General features: G+C 53.0%; 1 long non-coding RNA gene across 1 annotated transcript; it reads right to left on the reverse strand.

The window, feature by feature from the left end:
- Positions 1–4,184: 4,184 nt before the first annotated feature.
- Positions 4,185–10,769, reverse strand: LOC125159030 (uncharacterized). Its single transcript, XR_007149659.1, has 4 exons — positions 10,402–10,769; positions 9,938–10,217; positions 8,161–8,285; positions 4,185–4,994 (listed from the first exon to the last, which is right to left on the reverse strand). It is a non-coding gene; the product is annotated as an uncharacterized LOC125159030 (long non-coding RNA).
- Between the last annotated feature and the right edge of the window lie 319 nt (positions 10,770–11,088).

Genomic DNA, 11,088 nt, shown 5'->3' on the forward strand with positions numbered 1-11,088 from the left:
GATCGTGACCTGAGCCGAAGTCAGATGCCTCCCCACCGAGCCACCCGGGCGCCCCATCACAACTCTGCCTGAGACACCACGAAGGGGGAAAGACGGGAGACTCAGCACAGAACAGTCGCGGGAAGAGTGTAGAGGTTTTAAAAAAACTTCGTCTCTGCAACAAGTTCAAGCTGTTCCATAAATTATTCGTGAGCCTGAAGAATTAGGAAACTAGATTAGGAAACCTGCATTGTTGCCACGGGCTCCTCCGTCCCCTGCCTCATCCTGCGACGCGCTGGCCCAAAGCTGCCTCTATCACCCGTCCTCTAATGAATTCCCCAGTCGGCGGAAAATGTTTCTCTCCAAATCTCTGCTTTCTTCATCAGAGGGACAGTCGTGAAACATAATGCTCGTGAAAGTGGGTGCTTTTAAATGCATCGTGTAGAAGCCTTCCAAGAAGAAAGGAAGCTCAAATTTGCAATGATTTTCTTGCTGCACTTCGGGAATCCTCTGGGCCTCCTCCCTGGCGAGAGGCCGTAGGAGGGCCCAAAGAAAGGGACTTTAAGCCGGACATTGGCACTCCTGGCCCCAAGTCCCACCCTGCCCACTGTCAGGTGTAGACGTTGGCCTCTCCCGGGAACCTGCCCCAGCCTTTCAGGACCCCCCTGGGGTTTCTGAATTAGCGACGAGGAGACCGAGGTCTCAAACCTGGGTCTTTTGCCTCCAGATCGACTTTGCACATACACTCGTTCAGACCCCAAACCACTGTGTGGGTCTCTCCTTTCCCATTCCGTGGGCTCTGAGGGATGGTGGCAGCATCTGTATCCCCAGCACCTGTCGGTGTCCTCGGCATCGAGCAGACATTCGGAAAACGTTAAAGAAATGAATGTAAAAGCCACGTACTGTGAAATGGAAACCGCGGGCCCCAGGGTTCTCTTAAGCGTCCCCCGTGATACCCAGTGATGAGCCCCACTTAACCTTCTAAGTAAGAGAAAGAGAGAGAAGGAAGGGAGAGAGAGAGAGAGAGAGAGAGAGAAAGGAAGAGGGAAAGTAAAGGGAAAGAAAAAAGGCAGAATGTGAGGCACAGGGTCTCTCGTGGCACGTGTGACCAGGGACAGCAAGAGAGTCGTTGACAAAACTGTACCCACCACTGGTAGCAGGGAAGGAAAAGTTTGCTCCAAAAGCTGGCTGCTGCTTGAGCCACTTCCGTATGTTTGTTAAGGAGCCGATGACCGTGTGTGTGTGTGTGTGTGTGTGTGCGTGTGTGTGTGTGTGTCTGTGTGTGTGTGCGTGTGTGTGTTACTTTGCTGTCTGAACACTGTGTCTACAACCGTCGGACCCACGCCCGGGAACACTGAGGCACTCAACAAACATGCGTGAGCGAACACGAGTCGGTTCATCTACAAGCCAATAACCACAGACAGTTTTTTTCCTTCCGACACAGAATACAGACAGGACCAAACCGGGTGGAACATGTGAGGGAAAAGCACGCCTAGCGGCAACGGACGGCACCTGCTGCGGACTTCGAAGCCCTCCACGCTGGCTCGCCAGGGGCTGCGGGACAGTCTGTGGCTCCGTGGCTCTTGGAGAGCCCCGCCCTCGGGACCGTTGCAGAGAACGCCTGATTCTCAAGGCGGAGGAGTGACGAGACAAGGGCAGCGGACGCCGAGATGCGCTGCCCACGTCCCCCTTCCGGGCGGAAAGACCGAGCCCCCAGCTGCCGGGCGTGCCGTCCATGCTCAGCCCTTTTCTGAACCAGGCTGGGCTGACGCCAGCCACTGTGCCCAAGGCCACGGTGCCGGCCAGGGTGGGGCACACGGAGTGTTGTTAGATGCGGGGGCGGGGGAGGCTCTGATGCCCACGCCAACTCCCAGCAAGTCGGGAGGTCCTCCTCGCTTTGGACGCCTCCGGGCGGCTGGCAGGGGCTTCCTGAGGCTGAACCAACGCCCGGTTTTCCCCTGTCCACCTGCTTCCTTCCCTTCTTTTCCACCAGTGTCTTACCCCCCAGTCCCCTCCTGCCCGCTGGTCTCCTTCTCAGAGACCCCACCTTCGAAGACAAGCCCTCAGAGGCCCCGCCGTGCGTAGGCCGGGCTGCAGGCCAGCGGCTGGAGGTGCCCGGGTGCTCCCCTGGGCACAGAGTAGGGGACGGGGTAGACTCACGCGCCCGCCCGGCACGCCGAATCCCACAAGCTACGGCTAAGTATCCCAGTGGATGAATCCCAAAAGCAGGATCTTGGGTTACAAAAAGAAAAGTTGCAGAATATATCCATAGAATAGGATTTCTTCATCTTTTCTTTTTTAATTTGTTTAAATGTTTTTATTTATTTTTTAAAAAAAATTTTTTTTTCAACGTTTATTTATTTTTGGGACAGAGAGAGACAGAGCATGAACGGGGGAGGGGCAGAGAGAGAAGGAGACACAGAATCGGAAGCAGGCTCCAGGCTCTGAGCCATCAGCCCAGAGCCTGACGCGGGGCTCGAACTCACGGACCGCGAGATCGTGACCTGGCTGAAGTCAGACGCTCAACTGACTGCGCCACCCAGGCGCCCCAAAATGTTTTTATTTATTTTTGAGAGAGACAGAGAGAGAGAGCATGAGTGGAGGAAGGGCAGAGAGAGAGGGAGACCCAGAATCCGAAGCGGGCTCCAGGCTCCAAGCTGTCAGTCCAGAGCCCGACAGGGGGCTCGAACCCACGAACTGTGAGATCATGACCTGAGCTGAAGTCAGATGTTTAACCAACTAAGCCCCCCAGGCGCCCCTTAGTCATCTCTTCTTTTTAATATGTGAAATAATATTCTATACTGTTTTCAGGGTGTAAAATAAAATAAAAGCATAGAAACACGGCCCGGGGGTGGGGGGAATGTCCACGGATTTCATGGTGGGTTTGCTCTGAGGAGACTAAGGCAGAACAGAAAGGGGGTTTCAGGGACCTTTGACTTCTGACATGGTAAAAATCGAAAGAGAATGTGCCCAGATGACAAAATCTGTTCAATTCCAGTAGCAGGCTATACGAGTATGCGTTAAATTAGTCTCTGCACTTGCTCTGTTTCTAATTTTGTTGTCAAAATTACAAAAAAAATTTTTTTTTCAGAATCAAAAATGTTAAAGAAAATGAAATCATGAGATAATCAAAATACCATATAAGTAAAGTTTAATTCATATAAGAGCTCTCTGAGAATAAACGCAATGAAACAAAATCACAGCAAAAGATCAATTTTGACTTTAAACCAGTTTGAGGGTAGGGGCACCTGGGTGGCTCAGGCAGTGAAGCGTCCGACTTCAGCTCAGGTCACGATCTCACGGTTCGAGAGTTCAAGCCCCGCGTCGCGCTCTGTGCTGACAGCTCGGAGCCTGCCGCCTGCTTCGGATTCTGTCTCCCTCTCTCTCTGTCCCTGCCCTGCTCGTGCTCTGTCTCTCTCTCTCTCTCTCCCTCTCTCTCAAAAGTAAAAATAAACATTTAAAAAATGTTTTTAAACAGTTTGAGTGTAGAACCAAAACGTTCCGAATTGGGTTAGAAAACAGCCAATTGCAAACTTGCAATAAAATGGCAAAGGATTAATACTCATAATTCGTCAAGAATTAAGAAAAAAATCAAGTCTATTTAGAAAAAACCCAATGGACAAAAATGAGAGTTTTCACAAAAGAATAAGAATAAATACATTTAAAAAATCAACCCCCACTACTAATCCCACAAATGCCAGTTAAAATATCTTTTGTTAATCCATCAAATTGGCAAATATTTTCTTTCTTTTTAAATAGAAGTTATTGTCAGATCGGCTTACATACAGCACCCAGTGCTCATCCCAACAAGTGCCCTCCTCAACACCCATCACCCATTCTCTCTGCTCCCTTCTGGCCAGAGTTGGAGGGTTCAATCGGTAAAGGTGACAAGGGAAATTATCATTCACTCAGGGCAAGAGTACAAAATGGGTGAATCTTTCTGGAAAACAATCTGTCCGTGTGTAATAAGAGCCCAAAATCTGTGTGTCCTCCTTGAACTACCTCTAGAAATCTAGCCTAAGGAAATAACAGGACACGAAGCAAAGACTCACTCAAGGACACACGGAACCTTGTTCCATACTCGCTGCCATGGGACATTTAACGTCACGAATTAGAGAGGGTTGAATGCCCACTGCTGAAACAGATAGTTTTTGTTTGCGTCCACACGTAGCAATGTTGTACGACACTGAACGTATATTTCCAGAAGCTACAATACCGACATGTATGAATTGCGCACGATGAAACGGAGGGCGCAATGCGGCTACGTGCATCGCGTGCTTCTAACGTCGTGCATCTATGTGCACATTTTATGCTCAGAAAGCATACACGTGAGAGAAATCAGGTTGCCAAATAAAACCGTGCAATCCCGGTTTTCAAAAGATACGTGCATTTAATAACCTGGAAAATTGTTAATTAAATCATGTGCATCCTGTCTGGACTTTTTTCCCCTTTCTCTATCTACCCTACACTTTTATGAAGTCTAAAACTGAGTTGAAGGGGGAGAAACATGAGTGTAACAATGTCCAGAAACCCAAAGCTCCCCTGTGAGTCAGAGGAAAACAAGGAATCAAGGTCCAGAGATTGGGGGACCCAAACTCTTCCTTGTTAAAGCTCTACCATGGCATGGGCACCCACTTCTGGACAGATTCAAGATGGCACCCAATAGACCTCTCTAAGCTATTCCACGTTCACGGCTGGAAGGAAGGCAGCATCTGCACAAGCTGTGGGTCCTCACATGGGGGCTTCCTCCTCAGAGCCCCCAGCCAGCCGCCCAACCGACCATCAGCCTCTCTGCTCCTGGGCCTGTGCTGTCCTCCTCCTCGGCATCCCGAAGTTCAGGGGTCCGCTGCTCGCCCGTCACCTGTGCCGCTGTCTTCCTGAACGAGATCACATCTCAAAGGCTCTGCATCTCCAACCTGCCTGATGATCCTTCTGTTCACCCACTTACATGGCGAACGTTTGATCTTGGGTTCTGGAATCTTATCATGCATTTCAAATTCTCTTTTTAGCTACTGCTGGGTGAGACAAACAAAAACAAGAACAAGAACTCAGCACACCCACTGTGACAAACCTCCGATCACAGAGCCTAACTGAATCTTGAGCCCTGAGAATTTTTCACAAAAGCAACAAACCAGAGACAGCTTGTCCAAGTTCGCCTGAGCTTTCTGGTTTGGGCGCCGAAAATCCCACCTCTCGGGAACCCCTTCTTTTCCTGAAAAACCAGGGCAGGTAGGTGGTCGCCCTGGGAAGGGTCCGAAATCCTTCGGCAGAAACTCAGGGCATCATCGCTGATACTCAGAAGAGACTCTCTGGATCCCCCACGGCTCTCCCTGGTCACAGCCCCTGACCTCACTGCCACATCACGTCCATGGGACTCAGAAAGAATCCTTCCTTCTTCTGATCCCTTGTTCTCTCAAGCTTCTACCTTTATAACCCTTGTTTGGTGCAAATATCCAAAATAAAAACCATGCTCACTAAAGCACTAGGAATCACACCGAGATTCTAACAGAGAATCTGCTCTGACATCTTCCGTGACAAATCAATGGCTGTCATTCTTCAGGAATTGGAGGTATGGAGCCAATGTGAGAGTCGTGATTCCCCGCAGCCCCTAGCTCCTGCCCCCGCAGGGGCGTCCATTAGTCAGGAGCCTGTACATTCTCCAAACCCAATCCGAGGGAGCTCGGTCAGGTTGGTATGATCAAGTCCACAGCCGGATGGTGGCAAGGCGGCTTCGGAGATGACTGGAGCCTCAAGTCTCTCCGTCTTGGGCCCCTTGTGTTGGTTTTACTCCCTGCACACTCACTTGTCACGGCCATGGCACTCTGACACTGGGAGAAGCAGCCTGTCTGTCCCAGACCCCATCTGAAAAATCCCACTAGAGGACTTTCTGATTCTGGCTGAGATCATGTGTCCATCCTTCTGGCCAAGAGGTCAGGTTCTTTTGCCGGATGGCAGACAAAAGGACTGAGCAGATGGAAGCAACAGGTTCCCACAACAGCCCCCTCAATGATAGCACGTGTTCGTGCCCATCCTGAGAAGCTGGCCTCAAACCTCACTTTCTGGACACAGAAGCACCAGATCTGATTCGATCCGGTGAACACCCGAGGTTCTGAGCTCTGATTTGGTCTCATGAACACCCGAGGTTCTGGGCTCTGATTCGGTCTCGTGAACATCCGAGGTCCCGTCGTCTCTGTTCCATCCTCAGACACTCACACGTCCTTTCTCAACAAGGAGTAAATCTACACAACGGAATCATTTTTCACAAAGTCCTTTGTCTAGAGGGCTGAGTATTTATCTAAATATAGAGTTAGTTGTAGGGTAACCAGAAGTCGTGTCGCAGATCATGCAACACGCTCACCTTCCTTCCCTGGTTCCTGACCAACGGGGGCAGCGTCCCCACCCTGAAAAGCATTTATGATCATTTATTCCTTTCCCGCCTGCCTCCACAAACTTCCAAACACGACGACAAATTATAACGATGGAAGATGCCAGAGCGGGGTGACGGGAATCCCGGCTCCGCTCCTCCACCCTCCAGGCCGGTGAGAGAGAGAGAGGAAGCCGAGTGAGGTGGGAAGAAGCCCGAGACTCTGGAGTGACGTTGACCCCAGTGGGTCACTGCACAGCCAGGGCAAGTGCATAGAAAAAGCCCTCGCTGGCTGGGCATCCAGTGGAAAGGAGAGGATGTCGGAGGGCCGTCAGATCAGCGTCCAGGACCCTGCACTGAATTGGGGGAGGGGCTGGAGGTCAGAGATGGGTCTCTACCTCCCAGAAAACAGATGCACACCCCTGCTTGGGAAGTGAGCCCTGCAGCGGTCCGGGAAACTATTTCAGATCAAAGGCAAGGCGCCCACGCACTCTCTGATGTGTCCTCTCCCCACGCAGTGTCCTCAGGCCACAGGAAGGCCAGGGGACGCTGGAGCCATTCTTTCTCAGACTGCAGCTGGGACAGGAGTCCAACAGGCTCAGACGAGCCGGGAAGGGAAGCAAGTTTGGGGAAAAAATGGAAGAGCCACTGCAAACAAGCACTAAGGCCCGGGACTTTCATAGGTAACTCCTCCAGCCTTCCAGAGAGAGCGCCATTCCATGCCGGAGCCGCGGTCACCTGAACACAAGGCACCAGAAGGGACAATTGGAGGCATCACAGCCTCGAATGACCTCACAGGCCGGACAGTGACTAAAATGTGTGACGCTGACCAACCAAGACGATGGGAGTGCACATTTGTGGGTGCCAGTCCCAAGGGGGGCCTCGGGTACGGCCGGTCCCAGGGGGGCCTTGGGCGCGGCCGGTGCAGAGGTGACCGCCATCCACCCCAGACCGTCTGCCACGCGGACACTCAGCCCCACTGAAATGACAGACTTTTCAAGAAAAGCTCAAGGGAGGGCGCCTGGGGCCTCAGTAGGTTTAGCGTCCGATCTTGACCTTGGCTCTGGTCTTGATCTCATGGTTCGTGGGTTTGAGCCCCCGCATCGGACTCTACGCTGACAGTGCAGGGCCTGCTTGGTATTCTCTTTCTTCTTCTCTCCCTCCCTCTTCTCTCTCCCTCTCTCTCTCCTTGTCTCCCTCCCTTTCTCCCTCTCTCTCGGTCCCTCCCCTTCCTTGAAAATAAATGAATAAACTTAAAAAAAAAAAGGAGAAAAGCTGAATTGTATGTTTGACCTCCCAGTTCTGAAACACCGACGGGCCAAGCAAACTTCGTCAGCTGCCTGGACGTGTCTCACAACCCAGCGGTTTCGGACCCCTCCCCATTGAGCCTGCACTTACAAATGTTGGCCCAAAATCTTTTCTACAAGGCAGCAAAAATGTTTTCTTCATGACCAAGTGGGCCCCATCATTGGAATAAAAACGTGGTTCGATATTAGGAAACCTATCAACACGCTATACCAACAGCTCAAAGGAGAGAAAGCGTAAGAATAGTTGCCTTCTAATAGGGAGCCTTGATTTTTGAAACAAAAGTAGCGCTTCGTAGAACAGACATGGCTCACATCTTGCACGCTGCCGAGGACTTTTGATTGTCAGAGATAAAGCTCAACTCAAGAAACATACGAGGAGTTTTGTTTTGTTTTGCTTTGCTCTGTTTCGTGAGTTGCGCGTCTGAAAAGTCCAGATGCGGCTCCACCTTAGGTCTGGCTGGAAACCAGAGCGTAACACAGGTCAGTCCTGACCAGTTTGCCACGACTCACCTTGGCCTCTCTTTTCACGCCGGCTCCGTTCTGTCCCGCTCCAGGTGGCTTTTTCCGTGTGGCCGGGAAAGACGCGTGCAGGGGGCTCTGGTTGAGTCCGGGCTTAAAGTGAACGTGGAGGCAGCCTGTGGGAGCCAGAAAAACAAACAAGGCGTCTGCCCACAACGCGAGCCGCGAAGTCCCCAAGTGGTCTCCAATCTGCTCGGCGAGGGACACGTGCGTCAGGGACTGGCACCCACAATATATACACACCTCTTGAACTCCATAATAAAATGACATGATAAAAACTAAGCAAATGATCTGAATAGACATTCCTCCAAAGGAGATATGCAAATCGCAAATAAGCCGTTGAAAAGATGTTCCGCGTCATTAGTCACTGGGGACACGAGAACCAAAACCACAATAACAGACCCCTCACGGCCAGTAAAGTCAGAAAGACAGACAATAGGGGCCCCCCAGGGGGCTCAGTCGGTTGAGCGACCGACTTCAGCTCAGGTCAGGATCTCACGGTTCGTGGGTTCGAGCCCCGCGTCGGGCTCTGTGCTGACAGCTCGGAGCCTGGAGCCTGCTTCGGATTCTGTGTCTCCCTCTCTCTGCCCCTCCCCTGCTCATGCCCTGTCTTTCTCTCAAAAGTAGATAAACATTAAAAAACTTTAAAAAAAAAAAGACAGGAGTTTGGTGCGTGGGTCCCCAGGATGGAGGGCATGGGGAGACAAAAGAATTTGACTTTTTGTCGTAAGCCATTCTGTATTTTTAATTTTGAAAACTTAGCCAGGAGCGTGTATTACTTTTATGATTTATCGAAGTGGCTCGACATTGTTAACTCTCTGTCCTGACACGGCCTTTTTCCGGGGCTTTCCACGCTGGAGAAACGGAGTCTGGTGCATCTGGAATGGGACGGCTGGGTGGGGGCCACCCTCCCACCTGGGACGTCCCCGCCCCGGCAATGGTGGGTGTGTGGCTAAGGCCGACTGCCCCCAATCTCAGGAAGAAATGAAACGCTCTCTTCCCGTTCACGAGATTGTCCCTCGTGTCCTGCCTTGCCTCTTCTTACCGTCGGATGTCAAGGGCCAAGAGAGGGTGTGGGCCGTGGGGAAGGGGCCAGGGACGCTGCTCAGCCTTTGTTTCGTCCTGGCTGGGACAGGAGGAGCAGGAGAGTCCTGTGGCTCAGGTGTGGGCCAGGGGGCCCACAGGGAGGTCTGGGCCCCAGATCTGCGCTGAAAATAAAGGTGACAATGCCTGGCCTCGTCGTCTCTGTCCTAGAGGACTGGATGTCACGGTAGATGGCACAGCTGACTGCCCAGTCCAAGTAAATGTGCCAAACATCTGCTGACCCTCGGATCCCCCACCCTCCCCCACCTCCCCTGTGCCCAGGGGCCTCGCCGCGCCCACAAGACCCAGGACAGCCCGTTTTTGCTGCGGGGAACTTGTCACGGGCTTCTCGTCCTGACGTCTGCACGGTTCCACGTGCCTTCTTTTTCACTTTTTTAATTTTTTTTTAATGTTTATTTATTTTTGAAGGAGAGAGAGAGAGAGAGAGAGCGTGAGTAGGGGAGGGGCAGAGAGAGAGGGAGACCCAGAATCTGTGCTGTCAGCACAGAGCCCGACGCGGGGCTCGAACCCACGAACTGCGAGATCGTGACCCGAGCAGAAGTCAGACGCTTCACCGACTGAGCCACCCAGGGGCCCCTCAGTTGATGCTCGGTCCCTCCAGCCTGAGCCCCATCGGCGAAGCCTGAGCACGGCTGTAAGGCCAGGACGGGGGCACTCTCCCCACCTGCTGACAAGGTGGCCTCCTAGCAGGCGAGCTCGCTGACGGGGGTCCCCGCTCAGCAGCACGTCCTAGGTCACACGGGTGAATACCTCCAGCTGGAACTGCTCCAAGAAGCCCAGGGCCGTGCTCTCCTTCGATGCCCCAAGAAAGAGGTTGGGCTAAATTCCCTCCGGATGCTGGGAGGCCTGCAGCCTTGTAGATGAGCCCCAAAATCCACATAAGTTTGCAAGACAGCACTCAAAGAAAGGGATTCAAAATGCTCATCCTTCTGAGGGACAGAGTCCTGAAAATGAGGAAACCCGAATTCATTATTCATTCACCTTTTCAGACCCCAGCGGTCCCGTTTGTAAGATGGGGGCGGTCGGACAAGAATGTCCCTTGACTCTCCCACACTTATTACTTACTAAGAGATGGGCTGTGATTACTAGGGAGGACTAGACTCTTCCCTTTGAGGAGCCTCAGATTACCTGGTGGCATCTGTCCCCGGGGCCCTCACGTCTGCCCTGAGACGGCGGGGTGGGCCACGTGGTCAGAAAGCTCTTCTCTATCCTGCAGCCTCGCGGCCGTCTTTCCCAGGTCGGCGTGGGACTCAGGCCACAGACTTCCCCCGGCCCCCAGCATCTGCTCGTTGGGACTTGCCCTTCCAAAAAGGTGTGGCCTTCTCGACCCGCCTTTTCACCGTCCAAGCCACCTGTGAACGGCATGCAGATGAGAGTACCAGCCAGTCACGGTGACGGCGTTCTGCGTAGACGCGGGAAAGCCCCTCCGAGTGAATCTGCCGGGCCCGGGACGGCAGAGGGAAGAGAGGCCCGTCTTCCAGCCGGAGGCTGCTGGGCGGCGGGGCTCGGAGAGGGCCGTGCAGGGGCGGGGACCGGCCACTTGCCTCCTTCCACCGGAAATGGGTGAAGCCGGCTCGAAATCATTACTCAGACGCTCTGTGCCGTGAAGGAAATGTCTTCTGATAGCACAGAGCTATTGGTTTCCTGTTGGGAGCGGAGGGTTCTGGCTTGCCCGAGAACGCGCAGGAGGGGGGAGGGTGGCTGTCCCTGGAAGCCTGTTCCATGAAAACGTCAGCTCAGGGGCCTCGGGGACACTCCACGGGCCGGCGGGGGGCTGGCGGGCGGGGGAGGCCGGGCGGAGGGAGCACCGGGGGG

The sequence above is a fragment of the Prionailurus viverrinus genome, unplaced genomic scaffold (genome assembly GCF_022837055.1).
Source record: "Prionailurus viverrinus isolate Anna unplaced genomic scaffold, UM_Priviv_1.0 scaffold_40, whole genome shotgun sequence".
In the NCBI taxonomy this organism is placed as follows: Eukaryota; Metazoa; Chordata; class Mammalia; order Carnivora; family Felidae; genus Prionailurus; species Prionailurus viverrinus.